Source organism: Anabrus simplex, chromosome 9 (assembly GCF_040414725.1).
Source record: "Anabrus simplex isolate iqAnaSimp1 chromosome 9, ASM4041472v1, whole genome shotgun sequence".
In the NCBI taxonomy this organism is placed as follows: Eukaryota; Metazoa; Arthropoda; class Insecta; order Orthoptera; family Tettigoniidae; genus Anabrus; species Anabrus simplex.
The window spans coordinates 611,858-624,277 of NC_090273.1; the positions used below are offsets into that span (position 1 = coordinate 611,858).

Sequence of the window (12,420 nt, forward strand, 5' to 3'; positions counted from 1 at the left end):
TGGACTCGGAAGGTGATGAACTTGATTGAAATAATAACATTAAGTTATTTATTAGACCACCTAATCAATACAAAATCGTCTTGGATGATTTACATAAATTTGTTAGCTAATAGTGGGACATGTTTCGCCTTCTCTGAAGGCATCATCAGCCATAGTCTTAACCTTAAATTAAAAATAAGCGTCTAAGGTGATGAACTGTCGACCGGTTCGTGGGTCTCTACGTCGTTATGAAACATACGGCTGAGTCCATCGGCAACAACATTTTCGGTACCTCTGATATGTCGTACATCAAATTGGAAGGCAGAAATACGGATGGCCCAACGGGCTATACGACCAGTACGACGCGGCCTACCTAAGACCCAGCTTAAGGCTTGGTTATCTGTCTCCAGGTCGAATTTGACATGTTCCAGATAGAGACGGAACTTTTCTACGGCAAATAAAACTGCCAAACCTTCGAGCTCATAGATGGAATACTTGGCTTCTTGAGCCGACAAAGTCCTAGATGCATAGGCGATGGGGCGCCTCCCTAGTTCAGTCTCTTGAAGAAGGACTGCAGCTACCGCTGACGACGACGCGTCGGTTTGGACGATGAATTTCTTCGAGAAATCAGGCATAGCAAGAACAGGGGCATTACAAAGAGCTAATTTAAGGTCTTCAAAAGCGGCTTGTTGAGAAGGTCCCCACTCGAATTTGATGCCTTTCCTACGAAGAAGGTTTAAGGGCGCCGCTCTATTAGCAAAGTTAGGAATGAACTTTCTGAAGAAATTCACCATACCAATGAATCTGGCGATACCTTTAATGTCCTTGGGAGGTTTAAAATCACGGATGGCCTGTGTTCTAGAATGATCGACAGCTACACCATCAGGTGACACAATATGCCCAAGGAAAGACATAGAGGGCTTAGCGAAGGCAACCTTGGACAACTTAACAGTTAACCCAGCCTTACGAAGGCGATTGAGAACTTCTCGCAAATGATCTAGATGTTCTTCAAAGGTTTCGGAAAATACGACGACATCATCCAAGTAGTGATATAAGTACTCAAATTTGATGTCGGAAAAGACCCTATCTAGTAGCCTAGTGAGCACAGCTGCCCCGGTGGGGAGCCCGAAAGGCACGCGGTTGTATTCATATAAATTCCAGTCCGTGGCAAACGCTGTAAGATGTTTAGACTCTTCGGCAAGGGGAATTTGATTATAGGCCTGATTCAAGTCCAAGATGGTGAAGAACTTGGCCTTACGAAACCATGAAAAGCAAGAATGAAGGTCGGGAAGGGGCACAGATTGCAACACCACCTTCCGATTGAGAGCCCTGTAATCAATGACAGGCCTGAAGCCTCCTTGGGGTTTCGGGACTAGAAAAATAGGCGAAGAATACGCTGACTTAGAGGGCCTAATAATACCATCCTTCAACATCTGATCGATGATTTCTTTCAGAGCCTTCATTTTAGGTGGAGATAGCCTATACGGTGGAAAACGGACAGGAATTGAATCCGTGACCTCAATTTTGTATTCAATAAGGTCAGTAACACCAAGAGTATCAGAGAACACCTCGGGAAACGACTGACACAATTTCCGAATACTATCAGCCTGCTCCTCAGGTAGATGTCTAAGGTCTAACAACATCTCATCCTGGGTAGGCGAAATAGATGAACATGATACAGAATTACACTTTAACAAGGGAATTCTACAATTGGACGCAAATTTGAATGTGCACGACCTACTCTGGAGATCGAGCACAAGACCAGTGTGAGAAATGAAGTCCGCTCCCAATATGATGGGGCAAGACAAACGCTTGGCCACAAACAATTTGATCTTCCATGTAAATTTAAAAACCCGAATTTTGACATGTAAGGAACCTAGAATTTCTAATGGAGATGAATTAGCCGAAACATATTTAACAGGAGATGAGTCATAGTCAGGGAGTTTACAAACAGATTTCAATTTAGAATACCAATCAGCCGAAATAATGGAACAAACACTGCCTGAATCTAAGAGAGCTGTTATAGGCTCGTTATTTAACTCAATCTTAAGAAAAGGAACAGGTGCGGGGGTATCCGCCGCAATCCTAAGACACTCTCTGGGGCATTCAAAAAAAGAATTTGAAGATTGCTCATTCCCTGAATTCTCGACCCTTTTGCCCGGGGCTGAGCCTTGGAAAGCAGAATTAGTCGACTCAGCCGAAGCCGCTAGTCACTTTTTATTATTGGAATAGCTGGAATTTGCACCAGAAGTTGAGCAGGAGGGGGTGCTATTTGAGTTTGGGCAATTCTTGGCGATATGTGAGAAAGCCCCACATTTAAAGCAGCCTTGTGATGAGCCAGCTCCATTCCTAGTCCCACTTGGCTTGATCAGTGGACACTTGTTGCGCAGATGGTCAGGCGACCCGCAAGCATAACATTTACGGAGATTGACTGATCGGCGAGGTGGAGGCCGAGTGTTACTAAAGGAAGGCGGGGGTTCTTTCGCTACACGCAAAGAATCGGCGTATCTAACTCCTTCCGCTGAGACGGCCAACGCTTCAAGTTCAGAGAAAGTTTGCGGGCATGCCGCAAAACACAAGTATGATCTATAAGATGGTGATATGCCTTCCACAATAGCTTGTACAATTTGATCCTCAGGGAAGTGAAGAGCAAACACCCTAGTGTAGAATTTGATATCTTGTATGAAATCAGCCAAGTTTTCATCCAAGCGCTGTACACGGTAATAGTACTTCTGAATCAGGGAGGACCTGGCCCTAGCCGGGATGAAGTTAGCTAGCAAATGGGCATGGAAATCCTCAATAGAAGATTGCTCGGCGATGGCTCTAACTATTTTGTCAGATAGGACACCAATAGCATAAGGATAGATAATTTGCAAAATTTGACATGGGGAAAGAGAAAACACAAGGGCATGATCCTGAAATTCCACTAGAAATCTTAAAAATGAAATTACGTCACTGGTGGTGTTGACGGAAAACTTAGAGATACCTCTAAGCAACATTGCCAATGGATGAGGCAAGCTGCTGAACCCAGGTGACATAGTCGTTAAAGGTTTCAATGGCAAAGAAGTTAATTCAGAGCGGATGTTACTCAATGACGCACGGCGTTCAGATTCGTTGTTCGATGGGGCAGAGATAGTTTGAGCAGCCACGGTTATCCTATTGACTTCTCCCTGAGGAGGCTCTTCCTCGTTACCTACATTCACCGTGGCGGGTTGATCAGTTTTGGGAGGAGCTTCGCCGGTTAGCAATTGAGTGACCTTATTAGACAATTCAGAAATAGTTTCAAGGAGCGTATTAGCTTGCTTCCTCTGAACGTCATTCACCTTTAGAGACAATAGATCATTAACTCTATTTGCAAAGTGATACAGCCTGCCTTGCACACGCTTAATTTGATTAGGAGATGGATCGTTTTCATCAAAAAAGCTGACTACCGATGCTAGCCCAGTAATATTCTCGACAATCGTGGAAAGAGAGTCATCAATTTCTTTCTCTCCCAAATTGGGGATGGAAATGGGCAAATCAAGGGACTCTCTAAGCTTGTTAGTATCTATTGCAACCGTGCCTCCAGATTGAACATTTCTGATAGTTAACTCATATATCAACTCCTCTTTGCGCAAGTAGTTAAGGAGGAGAACATCGCGAGGGCCGGGCATGATGACAGAACAATTTTGAAAAACTCAAAAAATTCCAGCAACTGAGACAATTGTTAGAGTTCGAATCAAAGCAATATTTAGCCGTCAAAAGGGGCTAAATCGAGACCCATTCAACCACGCTCTGCTACCACTTGTTACCGAGTTTTTGTGGTAGTTAAGCATGAAAGAAGGTGCTGGGTGGTGAATAGGTCTCAAGCTACTAAAGAGAAATTAAATTTTAAAATTTAACAAGGTTATATTTTCTTTTCAAAATTAGGTAACAACAAATAGAACAGGTACTTAGTAGCCGAAATACAACTTGAAATGTACAATTACAGGGATTAAAGAATTTGGGCTTCGAGCCCTGAAAACACAATTCTTGAGCAACTAGCTCAACTTTACGATATACCAATTTCAACAAAAGGGGCAGAAGACCCCACTCAAACCCTGGAGCCCTTGCTCCAAATTACACAGCAAAGCCTCCTCGAGGCATACAACTCTCAGTTTTAGAAAAGAGCCACTCGCTCTTAAAGTTAAGCCTCTCCCAGGCCACACCAAACTCAACTTTCAAGTTGTCCTCAAAGGACATATACACAGGGGTAAAATACCCAACCTACTGAGGTCTATTAGGTGAGAAAAGATTAATACATGACCTCTAAAATACAACTTGAGAGGAGGCGAACTTGCACTCCTAATACACTTTGCTTAAGACCTACTTGGCACTAGGCCGTTAATACAAGGGCTAATCCCATACTACAGAGGTGACTTAAAGGCAATTTACATTACATTACGGGAGAATTGGTTGAGAAAAATAAGTTCACCTCAAGACGATGTGAGTGGGAACTCGAGAGGGTTAGCACTCTCTATCCCATAATGTAGCTTTACAAGAGAATAGAAGAAAAGAGTAGTTACATTTTAGGAAAAGGTTACATGATGGAAAACGCTTCGAACCCGCCGCGAGAGTTAAACTGCCGACCTAGCAAGAAAAGAAGATATTAATAGGCCATTACCTGGTAGTAGATCGCTGCCGAGGAAAGAGGCGCTTCCCGCCTCCTGCTATGTACTTAATACACTGAAAGATGGAACAGAAGTGGCCCGGAGACCCTAAAATCAGCAGTTTAAATACTCTCGCAGAAAATTCTAGGCGTTAGGGGAAAGAAAACACCCTCCCACAAAGATTTTATTGGGTAGGACCCCGCAACAGATACAAGATGGGGGAAGATACCCCTGATTGGTCAGAAATTCATTGAAGAAATTCGTGATTGGATACATTCAAAGCAAGGGGAAGAAAGGGGTAAATATTGCCAACTTAAACAATGACAGAAAGAAATTTAACAAAGAACAAACTCTTGAAATAAAAATTTCTCCAACAAAATAGTTCTTTGATTTCGCACTAGGTTGCACTATTGTAATTCTTCAGTAGTGTCCTCTAGAAGAGAAAGTTCACACTTCTTAATACAAGCAAAACAAAAGTACGTCGAAAATGACACAGTTCACAAACTCAAAATTTTCCAGGTAGTGACATCTTCAGAGAAATTTGGAAATTAAGACCGTAGATAAAGTTCAGACTTCCTCCAGAAGAGGAGTTTCAAGTGGCGCAACTTTTAAATAAACAGAGTAGAGGTGTACCGCCCGGTACAATTCTAGTGAACTCTTTCAATTATCCCTTAACCGTACCCCTATGTACTCTAATTATGTATGACTCATAAAATGTTTTATGCATACCGTAAGTTAGTAATGGCTTTTTCACTTTAGAAAAATCCATCGACATTTGACGAAGCCATACCTTACGGCGGCTTTCATCCGTTGGTAAATAAATGGTCCCTGTATTTTCAGATTCTGTGTTATTATTCCACTGATAGTCGATACTACAGCAATGAGCCATTTTCAAGTTTTCACATATCTGTAAACAAATAAGGTATGAATGTATTACCTCTAACTCGTGTATTGCAGCTTAACATTGCTGAATGAAGAGACCGCTGAGGTTACACACACATTTTTGTCGACAAATATTTACTTACACTTCCATACACAATACTGTCAATGTAAGGAACTGTCGCACAACACCTATATATTCCTGACACGGTCAAATGACTGGAAACAGGCTGTTGATTTTCATTTTTTTCTCTTACACAGAAACTCATTTAATTCAAACTTACGTAATTCAAAGTCCAATTAATACTGTCTTGTGGGTATTCTAAGTCATTTGGAACGACCTCCATTGGGAGGCAGTTATGAAAATTAAAAAACTCAACAGGTCCTGAGGACAGCTCCACATGGAATAAATGCTGCCTTCAGGACAATCTATAAGACAGATTCACAGAACACTCAATATCTATCTTTACCAGACTACTAGTATCAAATATTTCTGCTCGAAAGGAAGATCAAGTTCAAAGCTACTTACACAAATACCTTGCAAGGAATGGAAACATTTCATTTGTAAAATATCAAATTAGCCATATTCCAGCCTGAAAGCAGAACCAAAGCAATCCCAATACTTCATACAGAATATAAATGACAACATGGACAGAGTCCAAAACTTACCAACACAGTCACCAGTTCATAGTCAGTGTTTTCTCTGAGGACAGCTTAATATGGCTGCAGAATAAATGCTGCCTTCAGGACAATCTGTAAGGAGAGAGATTCACAGAACTCATAATATCTGTGTTTACCAAACTACAACTACTTTTAAATATTTCTCTCAATTTTCAATGCTACTTTTCTGAACTAAAAGAAACACCAGTGTCTAGATATGAACAGTGCTATGTAACTTTTTTAAATTACAATCCTCCCTTTGGAAGGAAGTGTGACATAGTTGAGAGAGACTCACCTATACCATCATGATGATTTCTTCCTCTTCAACAGATGATGCCTAGCTAAGCCACTCTTCACAACTTCTCCCTTACTGATGCTTCTCCAGCACATCTGAAACTGAGCTTGAATTATTGCTATCAGCATGATTTTATACTTTATTGCTGCTTGACCAAAAGTCCAAGGGTTTGCAAGGCTTTGTTAATAGGATGGAGAGGATTATATCCCAAACAGTGCTAGCCAGTGGCAGGAAACTCTGCTAGACGATGAATTACATAAAATTGGTTAGTTAGGGTATATAACAACATGTCCTTCACCCAAAGCATTAGCACTTTAATTACTCTGAGAAAAATACTTGAATGTATACTTGCAGTGTGATATACAGAATATGAGTAAAACATCTGTGATTAGAAAGACTATGTCCTCAGAGCAAGATTATCAGCTGTCTTAGGCAGGACTGCACCAAGAAGTATTGCAAGTGCAGATTACCAGTGACAGGTCTGGTAATGCATTACAAGATAATCCTGTGTTACAGTTTCATAATTTAATGTGTACTACATGAAATTCAATTATCTGATACTGCCATTTGAGAATAATTGAATTATTGATTCATGAAATTATACAATTTACAAATTATAATTACATACTAATATTCCTGTAGATCAACGCTTTCTTGGCCTGCACTAAGGGACATTATCTTTTGGTTTCTTGTAATATCAGTAACCCAAAAGACCACTTACTAGTAGTTTGTAAATAGGCTTTGTTGTCCCAAAAGCTGTTTCTAGAAAATCTGGCTATGTAACATAGCAGACACAGAATGAAGTGTTGTGCAGAATATGCTGGAATATTCCAGACTTCTTCAGAATCATACAAATTGCTTAAAATAGCCAGATTGCTCTATGGTAACTCTGAACATTCCAGAAGGTTCTCCTTTCCTTCAGAATGTTCCTGAATATTCCTGATTTGTACAGAATTTCTAAAATGGTCACCAATATTTTGGCATGTCAGTGTTTCAAGAAGTACCTAGAATATTCAAAGTCAGAAAGCTTTATGTAGCTGAAGAATGTTCCAGAAGGTTTAGGTCCTGTTTAAGGTACGTATATATAAAGGAGCCAGCCCAGCATTTGTATTGCACAAACCAAAAAAGGCAACACTTCAAAAGTACCTTAACAAATGTCAAGAATTCTCAAAGTTGTGTGTGCCCATTCAATAACTGAACTTAGTGATGTTAATATGATTGTATTGTAACTTTAGTTTTCCGATTGTTTTCAGCAGAATGAGCGTATGTATTTGATGCAAATGATATACTAGAGACTGAGGACATTGGTATTTACGCAAGTTATTGTGGCAATTTATTACTCCCTCGGTTGCTATTAAAAAGTTAATAAATGATGTTTCCTTACTATTCCCTTTCATTTGTTCTTCAGTGGATTCTTCTTTAAGAATATAATCGTATGTAACCAAACATATTTTACTTTCTCACAGATATACACATCCAGTACGTGATGCTTCATTTTTCTTTACTTGTAGTCCAGGAGGATGCAAATACTGAGGAGATTTCTCCAACAATTACCATTTGAAGTCCTGGAGGTAGAAACTGGTAATTTCAAATGATCTGAATACATTGTGAGGGGTACTGGTTGTTGATTTACTGATGTTCACTGAGTAACATGAACTGTTGATATTAAATATTAATCCTCCGATGGTTTACTAGTACACTCCATTACACTTGCCATAATTATAACCACCAGTGTAATCTCAACTAAATTATTGGTCAATTTATCATTGAGGTGTAATGTTTTACCCATTCATTTTTCCAACTCTGTCGACAAGGATACCTCAATACCTACTGTAGGTACACAAATATGCACAGTTTCTGATTCCAACAGAATTATTGTTGCTTAACAACCTGTGAATGAGTGTTGCATAATGTCCCTAGATGACCTATGGGCTACAGAAATCCTGGGATGACCTGGGCAAAGCCGACCTTGCAAATATCATCTTAAAGAGGTGCTCTCCCTCTGAACAAGATGTGTGTGCTACTGTATCAATACCAGTTTGGTGGGCCGAAAAACATTTTATGCTCTTCATCATAAATCTAATGGATGCTGTACATAGAGCTGTTTTCATTTCTCAATATTTCTCACTGAGAGTGTATTTTGCTTCATGTCACTTAGTGGCCACTTGAAGGCAAGTCCCCTTAGGGTCCCTTCACCTGTCTTTAGAGACAGGCACGTTCCACGTTTCTCGGCCATGGTCTGTGGTGACCTGATATCTATAATTATAATGGACAGCTGTGCGTAGTGGAAACGTGTTGGACTGGTATTCGTTGGAACAGAGAGAAACAAATCCTTGTCTCTCTTTCATGACTTATTTTAGTAATTAACACCAAGTTCATGTATTGCCAACAATTAATCCATTCCTTCTACAAAAATTTATTACCAAATCTCCTTGACAGTGTGCCCAGACAGTTGGTATGGGACACATGAGGAAAAAAACAAGTCAACAGAGTGGAAGTGCAAGTGATAAAAGCTATGTACGAAAATTGTGTTAGTGGTGTGAAGACAAGTATAGGAAAAACAAAAAGGTTTTAAGTAGAAACTGGTCTCCAAAAGGGAAGTGTACTATCTCCCATACTATTCATCATTTTCATGGATGAAATTCATACGTAACACACTGGTTCATCATAGCATTTGAGCTATTCAATCCCTACTCCGAGGCACTGATTGGAATGAGAAATGTGCATATTTAACGGAATAATGACAGAAGTGTTCATGGCTGTCTGCGGCCTGGTCAATCCAGCTCTGGAACTTTGGACCGTTCGATCGGCAATGTAGTACTGTTCGTTAGAAGTGAGAAAATGTGCAGTTTTTCATTTGATCGAGTATTTTATATGATAACTGCTTTTAATCACTACATTCCTACTGACGTTTTTGTAATGACCTATGTTGACTTCAGTTAGGAAAACCACAAAGTCAGTCTTTCTGAGAATCCCGTAGCGAAGCACGAGTACATCAGCTAGTATGAAGATAAAGTTGGAATTCAAGAGGACAAATTGGGGCAATTATTCATTCACAGGAAGAGGAGTTAGGGATTGGAATAACTTACCAAGGAAGATGTTCAATAAATTTCCAATTTCTTTGAAATCATTTAAGAAAAGGCTAGGAAAACAACAGATAGGGAATCTGCCACCTGGGCAACTGCCCTAAATGCTGATCAGTAGTGACCGATTGATTGAAACTCACTCATTCGACAGTACGGTTCTCGCATACGTCTGCACGGCATCCTGCACGTCTGCTCAGTCACATCCATTACCTTCGGTTTATAGCGACGAGAGCCACAGGCACATTTTACCTGTCGGTGGTGGTGCGCAGAGATATCGATGTGGTCCTTGAACCTGAGGGCTAACACGCTTCAAATGCTAATCATTTCTTCAGAACATACTAATGCACATGTCCTGTGAATATGAACTTCCTATCTTTAGTCCTTCAAGGTGTTCTGGTTCAATCAGAATATCAATCAAATGAACATAGAAATTAGTATTAGAAAATACTAATTTCTACGTTCATTTGACCACATAATAGTGGAATAAATTGTATTGAATAGGTGGTATAATAAATTACTCCTTGTGTAAACTTAGTGATATAGCTATTTTCAATACGGAATAATGACGATAATAATGGTTTGTAACATACCACTTAGTCGAGCAGCTTGTCTCCTTTCTCCGAAGTCTTCCCAGCCCAAACTTTGCAACATTTTGGTAATGCTACTCTTTTGTCAGAAATCACCCAGAACAAATTGAGCAGCTTTTCTTTGGATTTTTTCCAGTTCTTGAATCAAGTAATCCTGGCGAGGGTCCCATACACTGGAACCATACCCTAGTTGGGATCTTACCAGAGACTTATGTCCGCCTCCGTAGCGTAACGGTTAGTGTAATTAGCTGCCGTCCTCGGGGGCCTGGGTTCGATTCCTGGTACTGCCAGAAATTTAAGAATGGCAGGAGGGCTGGTATGTGGTTGAAATGGTACATGCAGCTCACCTCCAATGGGGGTGTGCCTGAAAAGAGCTGCACTACCTCAGGATGAGGACACGAGTTTACTTTTACCAGAGACTTATATATGCCCTCTCCTTTACATCCTCACTGAAACCCCGAAATACCCTCATAATCATGTGCAGTAATCTGTACCCTTTATTTACAATCATATTTATGTAATTACCCCAATGAAGATCATTCCTTATATTAAGACCTAAGTACTTACAATGATCCCCAAAGGGAACTTTCACCCCATCAACGCAGTAATTAAAACAGAGAGGACTTTTCCTATTTGTGATTTTATGAACTTTAGAGCACTGTATATAAAATACGAGTTTTGTCTGTACATAGCTCAGAAATGAAAAAGAATGGTATTTCTGTATATGTCCTGTCCATAGTAACAAGTCTGTCTGTCCGTACGTAGATTGTGAGAAAATGGCTGAAGAGAATTTGAAGAAAATTGGTATGCAAGTTCGGGGAATGAGCCACTACAATCTACATACATACATAATTATTATAGACCGTTATGCCTTTCAGCATTTAGTCTGCAAGCCCCTGTGAATTTACTGAACGTCGCCACAATCCTCTATTTGCAACTAGAGCTGTGGCCGCATTTAGTTCAGTACCTCCCATCTTTAAATCATTAGAAACCGAGTCTAACCATCGTCTTGGTCTCCCTCTACTTCTCTTACCCTCCCTAACGGAGTCCATTACTCTCCTAGGTAATCTATCCTCCTCCATTCGCTTTCCATGACCTCACCACCAAAACCAGTTTATGCATACAGTATACCTTCATCGATCACGAACATTCCTTACAGCCTTTATCTCCTTGTTTCGAGCCCCCTCAAGCCATTGTTACCACCTGTTAGTACCAGCAATCATTCTCCCTACTTTCATATCTGTTGCTTCTAACATATGAATAACATTTCAGTCCGCCCAGCTTTCACTCCCGTAAAGCAAAGTTGGTCTGAAAACAGACTGATGTAAAGATAGCTTCGTCCAAGAGCTGACTTCCTTCTTACACAATACTATTGATTGCAAACTGCGAGCTCAGTGCATTAGTTTTACTGCACCTTGATTCAATCTCACTATATTACCATCCTGGGAGAATACACATCCTGAATACTTGAAATTATCTACCTGTTCCAGCTTTGCAACAAAAATCTGACATTTAATTCTCTTGGATTTCTTACCAACTGACATCAGTTTACTCTTTGAAACGCCAATTTTCATACCATACTCATTGCACCTATTTTCAAGTTCCAAGATATTAGACTGCAGGCTTTCAGCACAATCTGCCATTAAGACGAAGGCCAGACTGCTTACTACATTTCCACCGAACTGAATCCCTCCCTGCTACTTTATGCCTTTCAGCAGATGATCCATGTAAAGGTGAAGGATTACTGTGGCCGGAGTTGGGACAGCAGTGGGGAAATGACGGAAGCCTCTTCAATTTTATTTTGAAAAATTAATTTGTTTTAAAAATTTATGTTGTATAAAATATGTTCTTTCAAAAATTGAACCCAGGACTTATTGCTTTGAAAACTGATTTATTGTTCTGGAAGAATTCGGTTTTTGAACTTACGAAGAATTACGTTTGGGTAGCAGTATGTTTTGAAATTACGTATCTACTTATGAGGCATCGTGTACTTGCACGTGCCGCTTTTGGTGGCGAAATTAGTGTTGCGTAGTCTTATGTAAAAGAAAGATCTGTAAGAGAACTCTAACTGGTAGGAATAACAACAAATTTAATTGGTGAACGTGGAAGTCGGGAGTAAAATTATATTGCCTGATTGGTCACCTCTGTAGTTGCACCATTTCCGGCTTCTAACTCCTTCGTGGGAGCGAAGCTTGCATCCGTGTCTTTTGGCTTGGACCTGCCTTGCGAGCGGTCCATCCCACGATGGGATGTCGGCCTCGGAGTAAGCACTATTTCTTCTTGTTTTTCAGACTTTAACTTTATTT

At 40.2% G+C, this 12,420-nt stretch overlaps 1 long non-coding RNA gene across 1 annotated transcript in view; it reads right to left on the minus strand.

Moving 5' to 3' along the window:
- Positions 1-6,155: 6,155 nt before the first annotated feature.
- Positions 6,156-12,420, minus strand: part of LOC137502182 (uncharacterized) — a 70,949-nt gene continuing 64,684 nt past the window's right edge. The window contains exons 2-3 of the long non-coding RNA XR_011018702.1: positions 6,442-6,542; positions 6,156-6,239 (exon numbers count right to left, since the gene is read on the minus strand). This is a non-coding gene — a long non-coding RNA (uncharacterized lncRNA). The remainder of the gene's footprint in view (positions 6,240-6,441; positions 6,543-12,420) is intronic.